The 24,746-nt window shown below is 42.1% G+C and overlaps 1 pseudogene; it reads right to left on the reverse strand.

The window, feature by feature from the left end:
• Positions 1-24,746, reverse strand: part of LOC122917662 — a 65,104-nt pseudogene that overhangs the window by 6,828 nt on the left and 33,530 nt on the right.

Below are 24,746 nucleotides of genomic sequence, written 5' to 3' on the forward strand. Positions count from 1 at the left end.
AAATCCCACTTGATTATGGTGAAAAACTGTTTTACTGTACTGCTGTATTCAATTTGCTAGTATCTTGTTGAGAATTTTTACATCTGCGTTCATCAGGGATATTGATTGGCCTGTAATCTTTTTGGGGGGGGGTCTTTGTCTGGTTTTGGGATCAAGGTAATACTGGTCTTGTAGAATTAGTTTCAAGTTTTTCTTCAATTTCTATTTTATGGAACATTGAGAAGAATAGGTATTAACTCTTCTTTAAACATCAGGCAAACCCTTTCCCTGGGAATCCATCTGGCCCTGGGCTTTTGTTTGTTGGGAGGTTTTTAATTACTGGTTCAATTTCTTTCCTGGTTACGGGTCTGTTCAAATTTTCTATTTCTTCCTGTTTCAGTTTTGGTAGTTTGTATGTTTCTAGGAATTTATCCATTTCTTCGAGATTGCCCAATTTGTTGGCATATAATATATAATACACAATATTGTCTTATAATTATTTCTATTTCTGTGGTATTAGTTGTGATCTCTCCTCTTTCTTTCATGATTTAATTTAACCTTTCTCCTTTTTTTTTGATAAGTCTGGATAAGAGTTTATCAATTTTATTAATTCTTTCAAAGAACTAGCTATTAGTTTCATTGATCTATTCTATTGTTTTTTGTTTGTTTCATATTGTTTATTTCTGCTCTAATCTTTATTATTTCCCCTTTTCTTCTGGCTTTAGACTTTATTTATTGTTCCTTTTCTAGCTCCTTTAGGAGTAAGATTGGATTGTGTATTTGGAACTTTTCTTGCTTCTTGAAGTAGGCCTGTATTGCTATTTACTTCCCTCTTATGACTGCTTTTGCTTTATCTTAAAGGTTTTTAGACTACCATGTTTTCATTTTCAGTTGCTTCCATGCATTTTTAAATTTCTTCTTTAATTCCCTGATCTTCCTGATCTTTCCAGGTTTTTTCTTGTGGTTGACTTCAAGTTGATATAGCATGGTGGTCTGAAAATATGAATGGTATGATCTCAATCCTTCTGTACTTGTTGAGGCCTGATTTGTGACCCAGTATGTGATCTATTCTGGAGAATGTTCCACTGGCACTTGAAAAGAATATATATTATCCTGCTTTATGATGAATTGTTCTGAGTATATCTGTTAGGTCCATCTGGTCCAGTGTGTCATTCAAAACCACCTGTTCCATGCTGATTTTCTGCTTAGATGATCTGCCCATTGCTGCATGAGGATCGTTTTAGCATCCCCTACTGTTACTGTATTATTATCAATGAGTTTCTTTATGTTTGTTATTAATTGATTCTTATATTTGGGTGCTCCCAAGTTGGGGGCATAAATATTTACAATTGTTGGATCTTCTTGTTGGATAGATCCCTTAATTATGATAGAGTGCCCTTCTTCATCTCTTGTTATAGTCTTTGGTTTAATATTTATCATATCTGATATAAGTATGGCTACTCCAGCTTTCTTTTGATGTCCATTAGCATGACAGATGGTTCTCCATCCCCTCATTTTCACTCTGGAGGGGACTTTAAGTCTAAAATGTGTTCCTTGGACGCCTGGGTGGCTCAGTTGGTTGAGCAGCTGCCTTCAGCTCAGGTCATGATCCCAGTGTCCTGGGATCGAGTCCCACATCGGGCTCCTTGCTTGGCAGGGAGCCTGCTTCTCCCTCTGCCTCTGCCTGTCACTCTGTCTGACTGTGCTCACTCTCGCTCCTCTCTCTCTTACAAATAAATAAATAAAATCTTTAAAAAAAAATAAATAAAATGTGTTCCTTGTTAGGAGCATATACATGGGTCTTGTTTTTTTATCTTTTGATACCCTATATCTGTTGACTGGAGCATTTCACTCATTTACATTCAGAGTTATTATTGGTAGATAAGAATTTAGTGCCATTGTATTCCTGTAAAGTTGCTGCTTCTGGAGATTCTCTGTTCCTTTCTCGTCTTTGTTGCTTTTGGTCTTTCTGTCCCACAGAGAGGGTCCCCTTTAGTATTTCTTGCAGGGCTGATTTTGTGGTCAGGAACTCCTTTGGTTTTTGTTTGTCTGGGAAACTTTTTATCTCTCCTTCTACTTTGAATGCTAGCCTTGCTGGATAAAGTATTCTTGGCTGCATATTTTTCCCAGCATTTTGAATATATCATGCCACTCTCCACTGGCCTGCCAGGTTTCTATGGAAGGATCTGCAGAACCATGCCTCTGCACCTCCTACCTACTACAGTGTTTTCTCCCTCTAGTTCTGCATTTTGTTCTCTCAGTATTCAGATCTATTCTTTAGTGTTTGGAAGATCTGATATTTTTTTTTAAAGATTTTATTTATTTATTTGACAGAGAGAGTGAGCACAGGCAGATAGAGTGACAGGCAGAGGCAGAGGGAGAAGCAGGCTCCCCGCTGAGCAAGGAGCCCGATGTGGGACTCGATCTCAGGAGGCTGGGATCATGACCTGAGCTGAAGGCAGCTGCCTAACCAACTGAGCCACTCAGGCGTCCCTGGAAGATCTGATATTTTATCTAGCTGTGTTTGAGGGACAAGGCAAGCATAGGGTGCCCCTACTGCTCTGCCGTCTTAACTCTCAATACATTTTTATTCTTTAGAACAGAAGATCTCAAATGCAAAGGGAATGAATATGAATTGGAAAGTTGCATTGGAAATGGAGAGCTAGAAGCCCATAGCTTATGCCTTAACTTCTACTTTCAAGGTTTGATATCCCCCAAATTTAACTTAACTAATAACAATGGACATATGTATTTATACACACAAGTACACACATGTAATCGTTCAGTCTTTGTCTCCAGATCTCAGGTTACATAGGACCAATATATCGCTTCATTGGATTCAAAATAGAGCTAAATTCTCACTTCTGTTAAATCTCTCTGATGCTTTCAATACAACAGCTCACAGACGTCTGCTAGTCATGTTTCTATTTGTTTTGAAAGTTTCCTCGAACACAGCTTACATAATATTATGCTGAGCTATTAAACATTTGCAGATCATGCCAAGAGTCTCAACATCCTATCCCACGTATATGGCAACATCCAACACTATAGTTCTGCTTGTTTCCCTCTAAGAGTTTTCAGAGTTCACTTTTCAGGAACAGGATGTAACGAGAGAACGAGGTCAGGAGAAGCATACATAAAATCAAGTCATAACAATGTCTTAAGGAAATCACTTTGCCCTCTCTGAGACATTTCTACTTTCCATCTTTACAGGTTTCAGAAATTTTAAATAGATAGCAGAAAATAGAAATTAGTGCCCAAAGTAGATTCTACTATTTTAACTCCCCTCTAAGGAAATTTACTTTCCTTATCACTCTGATCCAGAAATCAAATGAAAAGTAAGTAGGTGTTACCATACCTGTCAAAGCTCAGAGGATGAGGAGAATGATCATTAAATTCGGGACTGCTCCTAGAAATTGTATTTCCTGGTGATATATTACTTATGTGCTGAAATACATAAAATATATAAGCAACATTTTGTTATTCCATAAACACATAATACATATACACATATATATAACACACTAATTAACTTCCAATGTAATTGAAAGTTTGGTACCCTACATGAGTAAATGTGAGCACAAACACCAAGATAACTCCTGTAGTACTACTCTCTTTGCATTGTGTCTTAGATCCAAATCCCACTGCATGAGCCATAAAGGGCATCCTGGTTGCCTGCATTGTCTAGGACTCTGAATACCAAGGTCTTTAGGTTTATCTCTTCTCAAACCATAATTTGGCTCAGTGACTGAGCTAAAGTCTAAAGCCTAAAGCTAAGGCAAAAGAACCCTAAACTTGAAGCCGACCCCCAGAAGTGGGAGAAGAGGATTTCCAATAAATGCAGTCAGGAAAATTTCCTCAAAATTCCAAGACGGGCTTAGCTTGTTTCTGTAGTGGGGTTTTAAATCCAAGGCCCCCACTCTGATCATCTCACAACCTAAAGAATACTCAGTGTGTCTAAACATACTCCTCAGCCAGAAGCACCTTCTCCTTCCTCTGAAATGGGAAGTATTTTCTTCCTACTTCGATAAGATTTCCCATTTTTTCTTCTATCATTGCTATCTGTGCACATCTGAACTCCCTACTACACTATAAACTCTTCCAGGACCCAGGTCACACCTTATAGATCTTTCTATGGTTTCCTTGAACAGCTAACAGATAGTTGGTGAACAGCTAGGCATTTATCTCAGCAGAAGGATAGCATATTCTTTAATTTGGGAAAATGTTGCCTCTTCTATTTTAAATGGAATAGTTCTGCAATTTCGTAAGTTCCCCCTGTAAGAAAATACATGATCTTCATCAAACCACTCTACTATAAGAAAGAAAAGAATGTATTATAAAATTCTACTACATACCAAAGATCTGTTGAACTTGCTGTAACTGTTTTCAAGGGCGTTCCTAAGGCCATCATTACTGTCATGTAACTTCTGGTTAGCTGTTCTACACAGCAAATAAACAAACAAACAGATAAGGGAAGTTGGGGTAAAAGCCACCTTCTTCACAGGCTGCAAAGTTCAGAATACTGAGTTACTTACCACCTCCTGCAAATTTCTACCACTCCTCTTCAAACCTCCTAAACTGAGATCATAATTCACTACTAGAACTACAACTTTATTAATGGATTACCTCTCTTTTAAAGGTCTCAAGGCATTTCAGGAATTAGCTATGCTGTTGGAACCCACTGTTCCCTCAGGTAGCTTCACAGTATAAATAGGTTTCTTGAAGTTCTCTGTTTCCTAAATGCCTGGACCCGGGTGGCCCCATGTGCCGCTCTCTGTCCCTGTGCATGTGTCCCAGCCAGGCGTAGATGTAATGTGTTATGTCACACTTCTTTCTCCCGGCTACTCCCATGTCTTCCCCATGGCCTGATGCTGCCCACCGGGCACTGTCAGGTACTGAGGAAATGTTCTGATGTTGACTCTGGGTTCAAATCCCGTGCAGGCATGTACCTTCCACATCATTGATGGGAGTCATCTGACCTGTCAGAGCAGCGGCAACCTCTTCTAAAAACTGAGGACAATAACAGAGCCTCTGCCTGAGAGTGGCCAATCTCTCTCTACTGAAGGCTGATCCATCCTTCAGATCTCAGCTTGGTTGCTGCATCCACCAGAACACTTCCTGGACCTTCCTGGTTAGGAGGAAACTCTGCACTATATGCCCCCAGTAGGCACACCCCTTCCCCCCATCCCACTTCTTTGGCATTTTAATGTTTATTTCTATAATAAGCCATCAGTTTCCATCTTCTTCCCCTAGATGAGCCCCATAAAGAGACAGACTTTTTTCTTTTCTTTTCACATGCCATTCTATGCTCAGTTCCTGGCATACCTGACCTGTAAAAGGTATTGAATAAAGTCTGCCGGACGAATGAATAAATGAATGAGCAGGATCACTGTAACATGTCAACTCTGTAACTGCCACAGGTGAGACTTCACAGTCATTCAAAATGGGGAAAACAAACTTGCCAAGTCTGATCCTCCTTCATGTGGGGAGACAAACGAGAACTCACATGGGTAGAAGAGAGCGCTGGGGTAGAGGAGGGGGGTTCTTGTGGGGAAGGCCCTCAGAGGCTGGAATTACGGTAACTTGAGTGTGAAGTTGATAAGCAGGTGTAATATTTCCAGTAGGGTTAAAAAAAAAAAAAAACTAAGAAAAATAGCTGCCTCATCAAGATCAATATGTTGGGCAAGAATGATCGTGGGTGTCCGGTGCTCTGACATGAGCGAACAGGAGATTCCTGACAGCCTCCGGTGTGCTGAGCTGCAGAGACAGCCGCTGAGGTCTGAGCCCTGAGTCTTTATGGAGGTGTAACAACATCTCACCTGACTGGCAAGGACTTAGAGAGAATTATACTCTAGTCCCTGGATTTGAATACTTTATTTAGGATTAAAAGCAGGGGAAGGCCAAGTGCTGAATGCACCACAGCAAGAAGAAACCCACTTGGACCTGCAAACCCAGTCTTGAGAATATGACCACTCGTGTGACATGGCGCACATGTCTCATTCACAAAACATTAGGAAAATGTAAATGTAATGAGCATTTTATATGAGAACTTACTAGAGTATTTCAATTTGCCTCTCAAGAGTATTTCGATCTTCTGTGTACTCTCGGATTATTTCCAGATCCCTGTAAAACCATATTTTATGCTTGAACCAGAATTAGGTATGCAGTCCTGCCTTACACCTATCCTCCAGAACCCCCTTCACCTTTCTCAAAGATTTGTGTCCTTGGCCATGGTTTTCTATCGTTCAGTCCCTCCATGTGGTCAGCAGCCCCACACGCCTGCATATCCCCACTCTGCTTCCTGTGCGAGGTCTTGTTCTCCCTCCCAAAGCCAGCTGCATTCCTCACAGGACCATGACCCTTCACCTTCTGCTAAACCCCCTCTCCCCAGGCACTGATTACCAGCCCCTTCAACCCAGCCTGCTCTCTCTACTTTGACCCTCCCCTGCTCTTTCTCTGCTTTTAACACATTCCCAGCCCAGCTATTTTTCTCCCTCCTTGTGATTCCTTCTCCTTTCCCTGCCTGGTTCTCCCCTCCTCACGGTAAACCAAAGAGAAGTCCATAGGACCAGGCTCTCTCCATCTGTCATAAAACCATGCTCAGTGATTCCTGTTGCTTTATTACAAAGCTCTGGCCTCCTCTTGCTAAGGTCCCTTGAGAACTTCAGTCACTCACCACCAGCCCCTATTTGGCCCCAGCCTCATTTCTGAGCAGACAAACCCCATCACTAGCTTTCAAAGACTCTCAGGCCCTGAACTGTCATCCACAATAACCTGTCCACTCACTCTCTTGGTGATAAAGCGAGAAGGTTCCTGGGGTGCCTAGGTGGCTCAGTCATTAAGCGTCTGCCTTAGGCTCAGGTCATGATCCCAGGATCCTAGAATCGAGCCCCACCTCGGGTTCCCTGCTCTGCTGAGGAAGCCTGCTTCTCCCTCTTCCACTCCCCCTACTTGTGTTCTCTCTCTCACTGTCTCTCTCTATCGAATAAATAAATAAATAAATAAGATCTTTAAGAAAATAAAAGGTTCCCAATTGACGATAGGAATTCAAGCTCCTTAGCCAAAAATGCTGGGCCCTTGCATCATAGCCTTAAACTGGCTTTTAAATTTTTAGATTTTGTTTAACTTTTACTCTTTCATTTTAAATACCTTTTCCTATCCAGATGTGTGAGCACTGTGCCCCAAGCCAGTCTTATCTGTCCCTCTGTTCGTGCCTCTGCCTTGCTTACTGCTCACTTAGAGCAACTCTGAGACTCTTAAGAGTCTCTGAAATGGAGAGACTAAAAGTCTGTATCTCATAGGACATTCTATGGATTGCAAGACTTAATGCTAGGAAGGTCCTATGCACAGTGCCTGCCAGATGGCAGGGCCGCCTGTGCAACCTCACTGACATTGCCCCTGACCTCCCCACCCCGATCAGCACAGGCCAGCTCCTCTCAAGCTGACCTCAAGCGTCTCCTCTCGAATAAATCTCTTCACCTCTTCTGAATAAAAAGGACACTTTATCTACCATCACATGGCAGTGGACCCAACCAGCAACACTGCTGGGATTGTTTCTGACACTGCTTAGCTCCTACGAAGCTCAGAAACCCTTCAGCTTCGTGGCTTTCTCAAAGAACCTGAACTTCTCATACAGCAGAGACCACATCTTTGCTTTTCTTTTTTTCATATATTCCACACTCATTACTCCTTCTATAAGTCAGGAACCTGTATAAAATAAGTACTTAAATGTTTCACTGCTGACCATTATAGGACCTTAATTGTGATTGAAGTTTGCAAGCAAATAAAACAAAAAGCATGACATTTTCCCCAAATGTACAAGTTTATATAGACACATGTACACACATGTATGTATTTGGGGTCGATATATCTCCATATATGCATTTGTATGCAAATCTGTGAATGCAAATACCCACATAAGTATCCATATATTTGGACATATATGGGTGTATGGATATATATGGATACTTACATAGGAATTTGCATATATATACACACATATATGTATGTATATACATATACATATACATACATATATGTGTGTATATGTACCTCTATGTGTGTGCACTTCAATTAGCACTGACCGCCGACATGTTAGGTATACTCTTCTCTTCCCAGTAATTCAAACATCTATTAAGCCCTGCACTCTCCAAAGCAGTCAATAATTACACTAATTAATCTTTTTGTTAAAAAAATTTTTTACCATAAAAAATTACTAGGAAATAGGACACTGAAAGTGAAATCTTTGGAAAGCAAAGAACATACAAGTAAGGTCAATAAATAACCCTTTATGATTACGTAGCTGACTTCATTCACATGGATGGCTATCTAGACAAACAACCCGCTCAAACTAAAGAATAAAATGTCAAGTTTCATATCTTTCTGAATTCAGAGTCTGATCGGCATAATCACTTTTCAAAGCATCTAATTCGCTCTGAAGAAAGGCTATGTTTGTCTGTGCTTCTAAAAGATCTAAAAGATCTTTCTTAACTTTCTGATTTTCCTGAAGGAAAGGAACAGCACAAGCATTAGATTTCGGGCATCTTCCACCCGGGAGAGTCAAGGGTAATGGAACCTCACACCCCACCCCCACACCTCCACAGTCCTTCGATTCTTGGGTGTTTGAAGAACTAGTTACCAATTCAAGGTGATTTGAAAATATCATAAGGTAGCAAAGTCTCAAAAAGCTAAATCTTTGAAATTGTTCTTTTTTTTAACGTTTGACATTTGGTGCCAAAAAACTCAGTCAAGACGGGATTGTGATGTACTTTAACATGTTACTGGCAAATTAACTCAGATCAAACATGTAAACATCTGTTTTACTCAATGAGAGCTATGAATCTACTGACAAATATGCTGAGGAATTAACAGTATTTATCACCAGGCAGACTGGCTAATTTTTATAATAAATCTCATCACCTAACATTTGTGATTTTTGCACTTAAAAATAGTTTTTTTTTTTTTTTTTTTTTTAAAAGTCTATGTTTTTCTTAAAAAAGAAGGAAAAAAACACTGGAGGCTTCCAGTACAAAATGATGGACTGGACACTCTTCTTTCCCTTTGAAGACCCCATGCCCACGAAATACCAAATAACATGAAATAAACCAATACAGGTTACAAGAATGCAAGAGGGGCCCCCAACACTCAAGTGAATTAAATACATTCCTGGAAGATGGAAACTGGATGGAAATGTGCTGACAGAAGAGAAGAGAGCAGGAGCACAGTAGGTCTGGAAGAGGCGTGGGGAAGGTTGTGCTACAGAGCAAAGGAGGAGGCAATTAGCTAGGCAGCACCCGCTTCCCAACAAGTGGAAATGGAGCTTAAAAACAGATTAAATTTGTGTATTAAGGCAAGCAGCCCGCAGCCCCCAGGCCATCCTCTCTTACACTAGCAAAGAATAGCAGATAGTCAGGGTCAATTCCCAAAGCAGTAAGACAGAGCTTGTCTTTTTATAAAGAACTGAAGTGGGTGCCTGCGTGGCACAGTTAGTTAAGCATCCAACTCTTGGTTTGGGCTCAAGTCCTGATTTCAGGGTCATGAGATAGAGTCCCGCCTCACGTTCGGTGCTCAGCGTGGAGTCTGTTTCAGATTCTCTGCCTCTCCTTCTGCCCCCACTTGTTCTCTCTCTCTTTCAAACAAATAAATAAAATCTTTAAAAAGAAAAAGAACTGAATGACCCCTATACAGTGTCCTAAGTCCTCTTATCCATATCCCACTAATTCCGGTCATAAGCGGTCCCCCATTCCAAAAGCCAGCTTCACACACACAGCTCCTAGGAAGACACCCTCTCAGGGGAGGTCCCAAGGTAAACAGGTGTATTTACCTAGCTGCACAGGAATCCTACACCAGCTACCTAAAATGTTCAGAAATTCCAGGATGATGTATGGGTAGTGAGTTTAAAAAACAATCAGTCCAATAAGAACTGAAATTCTGGAGACTCCAAAATTAACATTTTCAAAGAGAAAAAACAAATTCCATGCATCAGGAAGAATAGATAAGAAGCTGGAAGGCATCGGTGAATGATATCCTGAAGATGCCAGAGTTTCTTTTTACAAGAAACCAAAAACTCAACCAGGAAATGCAAGAAAAATTAGCAACTCTACAAGAAAGTCATGATCCAAATACAGAGCTAAGATGTGGCAAAATTTGGAACCGATGGCACATCCCAACTTGACCATGAAGCTAGGAGCCTTCTCTTCTGAGTGGTATGGGGATAATGAATGGAGAGAAAGAAATGCACTGGCAGCAAGCTGGCTCACTTCTGGGCTCGGCAATGAGAATATTTAGAGTCCTAACCAAGGAAATGTTCGCTAGTGGCTGTTAGCTTTTCGAGAGTCCACCTAAAAACAAAATAAAGACAACTTAATGATGATGATAAAACAGACACAAAGGCTGTCAATTTGGCAACAGAAAGACCAAAGGCAGGGTCAGGAAGGTGGGAAAGGGACAGAAAGAGGAACTCTGGAGGAAGAAAAGGGCAATTATCCCCTCGTCCCACAAAGCTGGGGATACAGAGCAGAGCTGAAGCTGCGGGAATGCAGGGTTAACTATGTGAACTGCAAGGGCCATGCCACCATTGCTGTGAATAAAATAAATAAAAGCATTCACCACAGGTGGGGAATCATTGAGGATAATAGCCTGAATAACATGTTTGGTCAAAGGTACAGCTTTCTCTCACTGCAGTATTAATTTCTCTCCATCCCCGGAACACCGATAAACAGCAGGATCATGTCTAGTCGTCGAAGAGGAAATGTATTTCTGGGGATGAAAGGTGATTCTTACCATTGATAAATCATAAATTTGCTTTTTTAAGGCAGCCACATCTTCTTTTTGACTTAGTTGTTTTGGTTGTTCTTCTAGCTGAAAGAACAAATAAAAGTTGTTCATGTACAAACTCACTTTGGATAGATTCAGTTAAGTTTATTAGTATCCTTGAATATATAGCTATAGGAATTCTAAAAGTCTTCAATTTTCAACACGATACAACTTTGTAAATCATTAAGCTACATATAATCCATGAGGATTTGAAAACTTGGTTTCAATAATTTAAGCATTTAAAAAGGGTTGTTTTTTTGGTTGTGGTTTTGGTTTTTTTGGCTTAATGAATTTCCTTTGAAACAAATGAACAGTCCTTTTGGGAAGCCATTCAACTACTAAGCGACCTAACTTCACCTTTTCAGTTACGTTGCATATGAGTCTGGACCTTTATATTCTCCTAGAAATTTATCTGTACTTAACACTTTCTACCCTGTATTATAATTATTTACGAATGCCTTACCTCTCCTACCAGAGTCCAAGATTTTTAACAGCAGTGTTAGCGTCAGATTCACTTCTTTTTTTCACAGTGATTCCAGTAAGTGCTTATTAGAATAACTGAAATCAGTAACAGGTAAGTGTGACAGGAAGTGACATATGCACCCAGACTCTATGGATATATACCTGAGCATGCTTTCTGGGTGACTTGTCAGTATCACCAGATTAAACCAGCTCAGGAGCATCTCTAACATGGACAACTAAAATGTCTCTCCTACAAAGAGCCGACAGTCCCTGGAAACGGTGGGGACCCTTGGGTTTCCATTAACTGAGTAGTTACGCAGTGACCAAAATGAATGCTAAATTTCATCACACTAAGTCAAAGCCTAAGTAATCTGATGCTGGACTTTCTTCATCTTATCAGATGCTTCTATTAAAAGTTTTCACATGAGACCACAACTCTGCCCCCTGGCCAGCTCTGAGAAGAGCCCTTGATATTTTCAGATGCATGCCAATTTCAGAGAAGAAAAATGGAGGGGGAACCTAGGTTCCTGGGGCACCTGGGTTGCTCAGTGGGTTTAAGCTTCTGCCTTCAGCGCAAGTCGTGATCCCAGGGTCCTGGGATGGAGCCCCGCATCGGGCTCTCTGCTCAGCTGGGAGCCTGCTTCCTCCTCTCTCTCTGCCTGCCTCTCTGCCTACTTGTGATCTCTGTCAAATGAGTAAATAAAAATCCTAAGGAAAAAAAAAAAACAAAACTAGGTTCCTTGGAATCCATGGCTTAGGGTAACGGCAGTCATAATCAATTTGTAATCTTTTCCGTAGTTTAAGCCTTTAACGCTCCCTCACGTGAATCCCCATCTTATAAAAAAGCCTCCCCAGCAGGCGGGAAGTCCGGTACAAGTGAGAAAGCGCAAACCGCGAGGCGAGACCACTCCGCGGCTCACTGGCGCTGTGGCGCGAGCACTCCGTGTCCTCAGCGCTGAAGCAGCATATTCACCTCTCCTCAGAGAAAGCTTGAGAATTAAATTTGACAATTGTGAAAAAGAGCTTATTAAACTATAAAGTCAGTTAATGTCTCAGCTATCATGGTGAGGCGGGACAGTCAATTATTAATCCCATTTTACAAATGAGAAACGAAATGATAAGATAACAAGGCAATTGTCCCAGGTGCAACTGGCAGAAAGTGGCAGAGCCACAGTGAGGACTCTGGTCCCATCACTTCTGACTCTTACTGTTCAGGGCCTATGTGGTCCTCATCATATGCCTCATCGTGGCAAGAAATTTGTGTCTTTTCCGCGTAACTTGCTTTTAGCCTAAAGATGTCAGAAGACAGGAAAATAACTAAGGACCAGGGTGAGGAGATCTGTGACTCTGGCATCAACAAGGGATTGGTCTGTTCAAATTGTGCAATTCAAGCATCTCATGTCTGTCTAATGGCCTCTGTCAACTAGAGAAAAGGCTCACATTGATCATAATTTCCCAAGAAGGCTATTGGGGAGAATTTTTAATAATCCCAGAGGTTTGAACTGCAATAGACTATAAAATACAGCTAATCGTCACTTAATCTCATTGACTATGAACACTGGAAAGAGCATTAAATGTGATCACATGAAGAACCAGAGAAGCAAAGTGCCACAGTGCCACTTTCAGGAATGATTCTTTTTCCAGTATCTGTTTTCACTTTAGCCAAGGTATTTCTGCTCGCTGCAGAGACAACCCACACCCAAGCGGTGGATCCAGTACCAAGCTGCAGACAGCCTGGGCCGGCAGCGGAGAGCCAATGGGACGTACCTCTTCCCAAACTCTGCTCTCAGTAATGTCAACTTGGCAGCTTAAAATTGTAATGATGGGAGCCTTAACACCATGGAAATCAGCAAATATTACAGATTTGTGCCTGACCCCCTAGCCTCTCCAGAGCCTGTTGTTAAGTAGCTACCAGCACATCACAGGGAGAAGAATACCTTACTCATTAGAGACCAAACATAGCAAAGGCCAAACCCAATCACACTTTTGCTCACATTTCAGCAAGTTCCCTCCTACCTCCTGCTGATTGGAGGTGCCCTACATGTGGAACTTTCTGCACAGAACAAGATTATTTACTTTATTTAATAAATATTCACCGAATACTGGCCATTGCAGTTAGCTGGGGGCAAGGATATGAGAATATGTGACCAGTAAAGACAGGATCCCTCCTGTCCTGAGCAGAATCCACTGAACATGTGGGCCCTGAGGGTACCCGAGGAAGGAAAACTAGGGTTTGATGGACAACTGTCCAAGGGGTCAGAAATATTTATTAGACTGTGCAGAAGAAAGGCTGCCCTTGAAACAGAAAATCAGGGACCTTTAAAAAACCATCTTTCAGGAAGCTCCGTTTGACTCTGAAATCTGATTCCAACTGCTGCTTTAATATGATTCCCAATGTTTTCAGTCGCTAAAAACTTAAACACCTAGATATACTGAGGCTATTCCTAGAAGCCTCACTGCCACAAACCTACCTTTTAAGTTTCTTTATTGTCACCTGTAGATCCCCTACTTCTGTTTCATACTGACATCTGAGGTCACTGAGGGCTTCCTCAGCCTTACGTTTTTCCTTTAAAAAAAAGAAAAAAAGATTTTACGGATTTAAATAGGTTTTTCAAAACCCCATTAAGTGAGAAATGTATTGTGTCAAACTAAGGCTGATCCCAAGTCTCCTACACAGGGAGGGCAAGAAGGGATGGCGGAAGTAAACCAAATGACTCTCGAGGTACAGCTCTTCTGGAACTGAAACCTGTGGAAGTGAAAGCCAACATGCACACATCACCTGGAAAGACGCATATAAGACTATCACTCATGTTGTGACAGGAGGCCAGGGAGCATCTATTAACTAGTTTGATTAATTACTGCTATTGTTAATTAAAAGATACAGCAAGAGCCAAGGGCCCAAGTGCTTGCCTGTACCCTATCATGGCATCAGGGCCCAGGAAGGTCCAGTGGGTGTATCCTTCTTCTAAGAGCTCACACCTTACTTGAATTCAAATCACATCACCTGCAAATTTCTATGCTAAGTGCTTCTGCCTGGGCTGGCTCTTCTCAGAAGTATCCTGCCTGTATCAGAGAATGCTAAACTAAGGAGCACACCAGGAGGTCAAGGGCTATAGCTCTCTTTAAGTTTCCCTTCCCTCTTCACAAAGCATGGAACTTTACGGCCTGTGTTTAGAACTCAAATAAATTTTTATGTTAATAGCCAGTAAAACTGAGTGTTCAGATATGCACTGATAGCCTCCTATATGCCAATAGTCCTGAGCACCGAGGGACAGAGCAGGAGCAATGAAGACCAACAGGCATCCTGGTGGGAGAAGACAGGAAGCAAAGATGATCTCAGGAAGCAATACAAGAAGAAGCTAACAATGAGATGTGACAGGAAGTGAGTTGGGAGGTAAGGTAAGGACTCTGCAGGGGAGACATGACCCCATGTCTCAATACCTACCAGAGTTACACGGTCTTACATCCCACTTACTTGGCTGTCTAGCTGAGACAAATTACTTGAAGCCTCCATTTCCTTACTGGATTAATGTGAGGAGTATATTAAATTATCCAAGTAAAATTAAATAATCCATATAAATTAAATAATCCATGTAAATGAAATCTTCTATGCTTAGGAGGAGATATCTGGAGAAGAACAATATCTTCACTCCTGGTAACCTTGTTTTAAGCGAGTCTCTTGAGTTTATTGAGCTTCACAGGTGAGGAAGCAAGTGTTGCCCCTTCACAAGTGGACGAAGACATGAAGCCTCCCAATGAGCATCTACCTCGGACAGCCTTCCTGGCATCTCAGCAAGTCTTCTCGCTAAAACCAGTATCATGATGCTAAACATAACAACTTTTATGGTGTGAAAATATCTGGTTCAGAGCTTAATAAAGGAAATCACCACTATGTAACTCTTTCCATTCCCAACCTGTCACGGGCAGACACCAAGAGATTGGATGGGGGTTCATTACAGTAATTTAGGTAGAAATGGTGGTGCTTCAGACCACTCATCACAAAATTCCAGGAAACTGAAAGGGAGGGAAGCCCTCCCAACTCATTCTGTGAGACCAGCACTGGCCTGAGACAAAAATCAAACACATTAAGAGAAACCCACAAGCTAATATCTTTAATGAATATGGATGTAAAAATAATAAACAAAATTTAGCAAAATGAATTAACCAAGATATAAAAATGAAAATACATCATAACTAAGTGGGGTTTATCCCCAGACTGCAAGTGTGTTTTAATACTTGAAAATGCATGTAATTACCACATTGATCGTTGAAAAAAGAGAAAAGCCATGATCATTTCAATAGCTACGGAAAAAGCATTCGATGAAATCCAACATTCCATTTCTAATTAGAACAACAACTCTTAGCCAACCAGGAACATGCTCAAAATTGAATAAAGGGCATCCATGAACAATATGCCACTAACACCATATTTCTTCTTAAGAGAGAGAATGTAGATAAGGATGTTTGCTCTCACTTTCCTTATTCTAACCAGTGCAAGAAAGAGAGAAAAATGAAGTGATCATTCACGTCAGAAAGAGAGACATAAAGCTGTCTTTATTCATAGATTATAAACCATTTACCTAGAAAATCTGATGGAATCGACCCAAAAGGCTACTGAGTGTGAGCAATGTAAACAAATATGATAGGGTATAAGATCAGTATGTAAAAATCAAGTGTATTTCTATATATTCACAATGGGAAACCAGAATGAAATTTTTTTTAAAGATTTTATTTATTTATTTGACAGAGAGAGATCACAAGTAGGCAGAGAGGCAGGCAGAGAGAGAGAGGAGGAAGCAGTCTCCCTGCTGAGCAGAGAGCTTGATGCGGGACTCGATCCCAGGACCCCGAGATCATGACCTGAGCCGAAGGCAGCGGCTTAAGCCACTGAGCCACCCAGGCGCCCCAGAAATTGAAATTTTTAACAACATAGTTTAGAGTAGCATTAAAATACCAAATACTTAGGAATGAATCTGAGGAAAGACTTATAAGATCTGTATGTTCTATAGTACAAAACATTGCTAAGAAAATTTAAAGAAGACCTAAATAAGGGGAGAATACGTCCAGTTTATGGATCAAATTACTCATTATTGTTAAGATGCCAATTCTCCCCATACGATCTATGAATGAAATGAAATCAAATCAACCCCCAGAAGGTTTGGGTTTTGTTTTTTTGTTTTTAAGTAATTGACAAGCTGATGCTATGGAAATTAAAGGATCTAAAATAGCCAAGACAACTTTGAAAAAGAACAAAGTTGAAGAACTAATATTACTTGATTTCAAGACTTATTATAAAGCAATAGTCACCAAAACAATGTCATACTGGCATAAAGCAACCAATGGAACACACCAGAGAGCCCAGAAATAAAGCCACACAAATACAGTAAACCAACGTGGGACAAAGTACAAAGGCAATTCAGTGGAGAACAAAGAATCTCCAATAAATGATGCTGGAACAACTGGATATCCACCTGCCAAAAAATATGAACTTTGACCCACATCTTGCAAAATGGATCCTAAATGTAAAATCTAAAACAAATAAAACTTACAGAAGAAAACAGAAGAATAATCTTTGTGATCTTGTGTTAGGCAAAGATTTCTTAGATGCCAAAAGCATGATCCATTAAAGAAAAATTGGCAAATCAGACCTCATCAAAATGAAAAATTTCTACTCTTCAAAATACACTGTTAGGAGAATGAAATGACAAGTCACCGTGGGGAAAGAATTTTAAAATCAGAATATATATAGAGCTTTCAAAACTCCGTAAGGAGCGCTTGGGTGGTGCAGTCAGTGAAGTGTCTGACTCTTGGTTCCGGGTCAGATCAGATCTCGAGGTCCTGGGGTCGGGCTCTGTGTGGAGTCGGCCTGAAATTCTCTCTCCTTCTCCCTCTGCCCCTCTTACTCGTGCTCTCTCTCTCTAATAAATAAATCAGTCTAAAAGAAAACTGTATTTAAAAACAAATAAAACTCTGCATAATAAGAAAACCACCTAATTTTCAAAGTGAACAAAAGATTTTAACAGATATTTCATGGAAGAAGATACACAGTGGTTGCCTGGCAAGGAGGGCAGAGGAGGGAGGAAGGGAAGCATGACAAAGGGGCCTGAGGAAACTTAGATGGTGGACAGATACACCCATTATCTTGACTGTTGGTGGTGGATTCCTGAACTATGGGCACACCCAGTGTTATCGTGTTCTGTACTGTAAATATGCAGCTCCTCGTGTGTCAATTCTACTTCGAGAAAGCCATTACAGTCTAAAATACTTACCTGCAGCAATGGACTAACACTATAAGGGCAAAAGGAGTCAAGGTCAGGAAGAGGTGGATATGACCAAGGACTGCGAGGGAACATCAAGGAGACGGGGAGACTTTCTCTAAGCTTGGCTGAGTTTGGGAAAATGGAAAGGAGGGGCAAAGAAAGCAGACGGAGAGAAGGAAGAGCAGTGATCACGCCGGACCAGAGCTGTGAGGTGCAGAACCACAGGGAGCCGAGCTGAGCCAAACAAGAAGTTACGGGGTGTGGGGCCCTGGTAAGCTCCAACACCAACCACAAGTCTGCTGGTTAAGAAGCAGTGAGACTGATGGCAGGAGAGCACGTGCGCTTGTAAGTGTTCGATGAAGGAATGAGCACACAGATAAAATGCACGGAGAGGGAAAAAAGGCAGAAAAAAAATATGATTTTCCTGTTCTAGACTACAACAAATAGAGTGCTATCAGAAGAATGGGATCTCCACTGCCCTAAAGCGGGCCCGCGGACTCTGAGCCACTGACTCTGTTGAACATGACATCCCAACAGTTACTCAACTTGCCAGTAAGAGATAAGAAAACAAAGAGACCCGAAGTCATATATGGGGTACAGCAGATCAAGGCAAAGGATCTGGAAGGACACAAAGTACGAAGAGCCACGGGAAAGAGCAGGCTGGCTACAGCCAGGATGCAGTCAGCTCACCTTAGGCCCGGTGCTAGGCACTCACGTCCATCAACAGGCTGGGCCTCCGTGAAGCAGGATGGTGCATTACCCCATTCTAAAAATGGCATCACCAAGGTCAGAGGTCCGGCTATTTTCCCTTTGCCTGGGCAAAGGCAGAGCCCGAAAGCACATTAATGCCATCAGATGCCAATACTCGGGCCCTTCTCACTCCATCCTGCTGCCTCTTGGAGTTAACAGGGCAAATGAAAAGAGAATGTTCAACCCAACATTAGCCTTACAGGTAAGTCTATTTTCCATTTCCAGTAAACATGCGTCACCCAGCTGTAGTTTATAAGGAAAAAAGACAAACATTGCTTCTATGGAAATCATTGAAGGTAAGCAAGTTTCAACTATAGTGTTTACTCAGTGCTGAATAAAAGTACTTTTTATTATAAAACACTAAAGTTCGCAGACAGAATTTTAATTTCCCTGCAATCTAGATTTAAAGTTGGCAGTGGGCATGGTCGGGGAGACTGTGGCAGAAGAGCTGAAACACCCTTCTCTACCCCAGGGGGGCGCTGCCTTCTTCCTCGGGCCTCCACTCTGGCAGCACCTCCTCAGAGAGGCCCCTGACCCGCCGACTGCTTCTCCCCATCATTGCTGACCACACTTGCTCTTTACTCATAGCTACTGAAATTACCTACTTTATTTGATTACTTATTATCTCTCTCCCCCCTCGCTCTCCCTCCAAAACCATTACCAAAAATAGCTCTCATGGAAAACCCTGCCCGGTGCCCGGTCTGTAAAAGGCGATCCATCAGGAATCGTGGGAAGAAAGGGCCAATCCCACAGACTCACATCATTACGCATCTTGTGTTCTGCTGCCTGAATCCTCTGATCCATTTCCTCTTCCAACTCACTCAGCTGCACGGCTGCCTTGTCCTGGGCTCTGAAATTCAAGAGGGCGCACACCTTTTCACTGCAACATGCAGAGACAACCTCAACCTCGTCTATTTCAACCCCTATGTTACAGATGAGGAGAAACACACTATGTTAAAGAATATTCCCTGTTCTTCCACATCATAAAACAGGATTGGCACTTTGACCACTTGGGTGTAAAATAACATTAAAACTAGATATTTAGTAAATGGTATAAATTAGAAAAAAATAGTTTTAACCTAGTTTGTGGCGAAGAACAGCTAAAGATATCAAATCACTGGGAAGTTCTCGATAAATTCTGAAAATCCTTTTTGCTCCCACGACTGAGTGACAATCCTGGACCAAAAAAAAAAAAGAACCCCACAGTAAACAGATCTTTGGATAGAATTCTGAAACGCTTTATAGAAAACACACAATGTTATATGCTACAGTTAGAAGGGGATAAAAGGAATCTCAACAATTATTTCTGATCAGCTTCCTAAAGTTCTAGAATAAAAATAGTCTTTACATTGTAGAAAAATTCTGTTTCCTTTACTACTCCCCAAATCACCTCTCTACAGATGAAGAGCACACTGATTTGCCAAAAAGTTAGAAATGGGAACATGTCATTGAGGAGAGTTATGGCATAGTTTTCCTGAGAAACTGGCTAGTATGGAGACATCTGTCACACTCTACAGTGGTCGAGGCTGCAGATTAAACCCAAAAAAATGTATTTTTTATTCTCTCTCTCTGATGTATGTCTGATTATCTAAGTTTCTCATTCATAAGTCTTGCCTATTCAACTAGATGACAAGAGACGCCACAGGATTTAGAGGGTCAATGACATGACATTGACAAAAAGTAGACAACAGAACCTAACATGGGGTGCCTGGGTGGCTCAGTGGGTTAAAGCCTCTGCCTTCGGCGCAGGTCATGATCCCAGGGTCCGGGGATCGAGCCCCATGTAGGGCTCTCTGCTTGGCGGGGAGCCTGCTTCCCTTCCTCTCTCTCTACCTGCCTCTCTGCCTACTTGTGATCTCTGTCAAATAAATAAATAAAATCTTTTTAAAAAATTAAAAAAAAAAACAGAACATAACAGATGATCTCTTGTCTTCCAGTTTGATGGATCTGGGACACCATTTTTGCTGGCTCCCTTGTTAACACGGTCTGTGCATACATTACTTTAATATCTATGTAAAGTGCCAAGTGAGTCCAAGGGGTGGGGAGAAGACCCCAAAATAAAATTCTGAATGACTTACTGCTATTTTCCCCTTGTGTTTTCTTCATTCTTACCCGACAGCCCACCTGAAGAGATGTTAACCTCTTCTGAAGAGTTAGCTATTTCTGGATCGTTTATAAATACCTGCTGTATGACATCTAAGAACTACGTATCTCCACAGAACGTTTGTTTGGTTTGCTCAACTCTGAGACTATAAAACAGCCAAGTCCCACATCCCTCCTCCCCCTATTACCGTTTTTCCAACCCCTCCTTCTCGATATCCAGGACTGCTCCTGAATGTGTTCTTTCTGCCTTCCTCACTTCTGAGCAACACTTTTTTTTTTTTTAAATAAGTCAGGTATAAGTCTATCATGACACTGTTTTGCCCCAGCAATTCCTAGCTCATAGTGAAATGTCTGGTGTGATGAAGACTGTCCACTCTCTCCTGGTCCAGGGCTCCCCTCCGGACACTGCCCATCCTTCAGGTCCAAGTGCAGAGTGAAAAGATAGAGATCCGCCCCCATCCACAACCCCAGGTGAGGGTGAGGGTCCTCAGCTAAGAACACAGGAGAACTTCACAGTCATCACGGAAGCACTTCAGTGAGGTCTCTGGTAGTTGGGACAGAGCCTGACTTTGGCTCCCACTCCAACAGCTGAGCAGCAGGGAGGAGACAAGCAGGAACACAGCTCAGAACAGGGAAGACATTCCCTCCGCAGAGGGACAGCAGCCTGGCTAGTGATGACAACATGAAGAATGACATTCTTTTTTCCCTTGTAGGTTTATATGGTACTATCCTTAAAGGTCACATATAAATTCGTGTGTGTGTGTGTGCACATGTGTGTGCATGGAAGTCTGTCTGTTTTAACAGATATTCCTGGACACTCTAAAAACTCAATAAGTGGGTCTGTGAATCACAGAATTTGGAGCTCATGGGATTGCCCTACTCTCCTACTGAAAACCCCTAGAAGACAAATTTGAGAGAAAATTTCAGAGTCAGGAACTGAAATGTTCATGCTACCTCTACTTTCGCATGACTCCAGAACTATAAAAAGTCGTATGTAGCATCAATGTTTGAAAACACTCCTATATTTTAACTCCCTTCACTTAAACTCCAAAAGGTTAACTAGATAGCTTGATCATCATGTGGAAGGAAAGAATAAAGAGACCGAGGCATACCCTCTCCTGCCCCCTTGCAGATGAGGTGCATCCTATCAAAGGGACCTTTACAAGTTCTGGGCAGAGGCCAGCAGGGACGCGCCTCACACTCAGAGACACTGGTGAAATGGCCACCATGAGAAGCCACTACAGGGCAGATCAACCGGGAATTACAACAAACAAAATGCACTCTTTCCCACTAAAGCCAGAGGACTGCGGTCCTTCTGGGGAACAAAGAGGCTGACGTTTGGACTGTAACACATGTAATCCCTTCCTCTGCCCTGAGCTGCTGGTCAGACCAGTATGATATCCTACGTAAACCAGCTACGGCTTACACAAGCCATAGGACAGTACAGGCTTACCGCTTTCTGTCTTCCAGTTCAGGCTGGGTGAGGAGGGCCAGAGACAGGAAGAACCCCACCACTGAGCACCCACCATGTGGTCAGCCTGGGGTGGGGGGCTCCACCCGGGACATCATCTCCTGGGCCTCCACACCCTGAGAATGTGAACGTTTACAGTCTCGTTCTGCAGATGCAGGAACCTGCCCAAAGTCACACACCGGCCCATGACCAGGCCAGGCTTCAAGGGCTGTCCTGTCTGCCTCTCCAGATGAGACTTTCCGGTAGGCTTCAAGAGGATGGATATACAGTAACAAACCTTCAGAACTGTTCTGTATGGAATCATTGGTCTTGAAAAGTTTATAGGATAGGATCACGGTGACCTACTGATGGACTGCTAGCGGTCCTTACAGCGTCCTGCCCCACTCAGCCTTCGTGCTGGCCCAGCTTAGGAAGCCCCAGATGCCTGATGTTCGGGAAGCCCATGCACATCATAATGGAATCGTGCAGTTCAGTCCACGTGCCTCCTGGACACAGAGCCAGTTAACAGACCACCCTGTACCATTCAGAAAGGAAGGGCTTTGGGGCACCTGGGTGGCGCAGTCCGTTAAGCATCTAACTTTGCATTTTGGTGCAGCTCATGATCTCAGGGTCATCAACTCGAGCCCTGTGTTGGACTCTACGTCCACAGATGACCTGCTTAGGATTCTCTCTCCCTCTACCCCTCTGCCACACCCCCACTCACATTCTATCTCTCTATTAAAAAAAAAAAAGAAGAAGAAGAAGAGGGATGCCTGGGTGGCTCAGTCAGTTAAGCGTCTGCCTTCAGCTCAGGTCGGGATCCCAAGGTCCTGGGGTCGAGCCCCATGTCAGGCTCCCTACTCAGCGAGAAGCCTGCTTCTCCTTCACCCACTCCTCCTTGTGTTCCCTCTCTCGCTGTCTCTCTCTGTCAAACAAGTGAAGAAATCTTTAACAAAAAAGAAGAAGAGGAAGAAAGACAGGAAGGGCTTTAATACCTCTTCACTGCAATGACCAGGTTTTCCATTTCTGTGCTCTGCAGTTTGATCTCACGGATAAAGTTCCTTATAGCATACTTGTATGACTGAGTTAGTCTTGGCTCCACAAGGTTGATGTTTAGATACAAGGTACTAACTTGCTCTTTTCTGCCAAAAAAAAAAAAAAAAAAAAAAATTAAAATTAAAAGCTAAATAAAACAAAGTAAAAAATAAAAAGGCAAATTTTCAGAATACTTTCAGGAATGAGACACACAAGAACCAAAAAAAGTAACAATAACAGAAAGACCAGAAGGGAAAGAAGAGCAGGCAGGCAGTGATGCTGCGGCACTACCCTCCGTACTACTTTTTTTTTTTTTTTTTTTAAGAATTTATTTATTTGGGACGCCTGGGTGGCTCAGTGGGTTAAGCCGCTGCCTTCGGCTCAGGTCATGATCCCAGGGTCCTGGGATCGAGTCCCACATCGGGCTCTCCGCTGGGCGGAGAGCCTGCTTTCCTCTCTCTCTCTCTCTCTCTCTCTCTCTGCCTACTTCTCTGCTTACTTGTGATCTCTCTCTCTGTCAAATAAATAAAAAAATAAAAATTAAAAAAAAAATTATTTATTTATCTGACAGAGAGAAAGATCACAAGCACGCAGAGAGGCAGGCAGAGAGATGGGGAAGCAGGCTCCCCGCTGAGCAAAGAGCCCGATGCAGGGCTTGATCCCAGGACCCTGAGATCATGACCTGAGCTGAAGGCAGAGGCTTTAACCCACTGAGCCACCCAGGCGCCCTCTCCGTACTTTTAAAATGGAAGAGCAAGTTTATTATTTCCTAGATGTATTGAGGTATGACTGATAAATAAAAACTGTATATATTTAGGTTTCCCCATCATGATTTAGTGTTAGAAGACGTAGACTGGTGAGGGAAGAGAAATGCATAGAGAGGGATTAACAGGAAGGGGCATTTTTTGTTATTACTGCTGCTATTTTTTTTTCCTGTACATTTTTTTAAATTTTTTTAAATTTTTAAATTTTTAATTTTTAAAAAACATATATTTTTATCCCCAGGGGTACAGGTCTGTGTGCAGCTATTTTTTTTTAAAGATTTTGTTTATTTATTTGACAGACAGAGACACAGCGAGAGGGGGGAAAGGAGTAGGGGGGTGGGAGGGGGAGAAGCAGGCTTCCCGCTGAGCAGAGAGCCCAGTGCAGTGCCGGATCCCAGGACCCTGGAACCACCACCTTAGCCAAAGGCAGACGCTTAATGACTGAGGCATCCAGGCGCCCCTTGCAGGTATTTTTATTAACAGAAAGGTAAATAGGGGCATCTGATTGGCTCAGCTGGTACAGCGTGTGACTCTTGATCTCAAGATCTTAAGTTCAAGCCCCACACTGGACATGGACCCCACTTGAATGAATGAATGAATAATCAATAAGTAGAAATAGAAATAGAACTTGAAAAAAGAAAGGTAATAAGAGGTACAGGAAAAAAAGGTAACCATTAAACGGATGAATAACATGTCCCACTAATCTCTGATAAGACATATTTCAGCCTTTATGATCATAAGAGTGAATGTACCTGTTATTTTATGGTCAGTTAAAAACTACTTCATATAAATTCACATGTATTTATATGTGACAATCCTAGCTGTCATTATAAACTTTTATTAAAAGACACATATTCCAGAGTCATTTCAAAAGAAAAACTGGGCAGCTCAGCTGCTGGAGGACAAAGGAGTGAGTCAGTGGGGCTAGCAGTGCTCCTGATTCAAGTTCAGTGGTGATACCCTAAGGGTACAGAGAGAAGACTCTGTGAAGACACAGGAAGGTGGCCATCAAAAAGCCAAGGAGACAGGCCTCATCAAGAACAAACCCCACAGGCACCCTGATCTGAGACTTCTAGCCTCCAGAACTGTACGAAAATAAATTTCAGCTGTTTAAGCCACCAGTCTGGT

The sequence above is a fragment of the Neovison vison genome, chromosome 9, assembly GCF_020171115.1.
Source record: "Neovison vison isolate M4711 chromosome 9, ASM_NN_V1, whole genome shotgun sequence".
In the NCBI taxonomy this organism is placed as follows: domain Eukaryota; kingdom Metazoa; phylum Chordata; class Mammalia; order Carnivora; family Mustelidae; genus Neogale; species Neogale vison.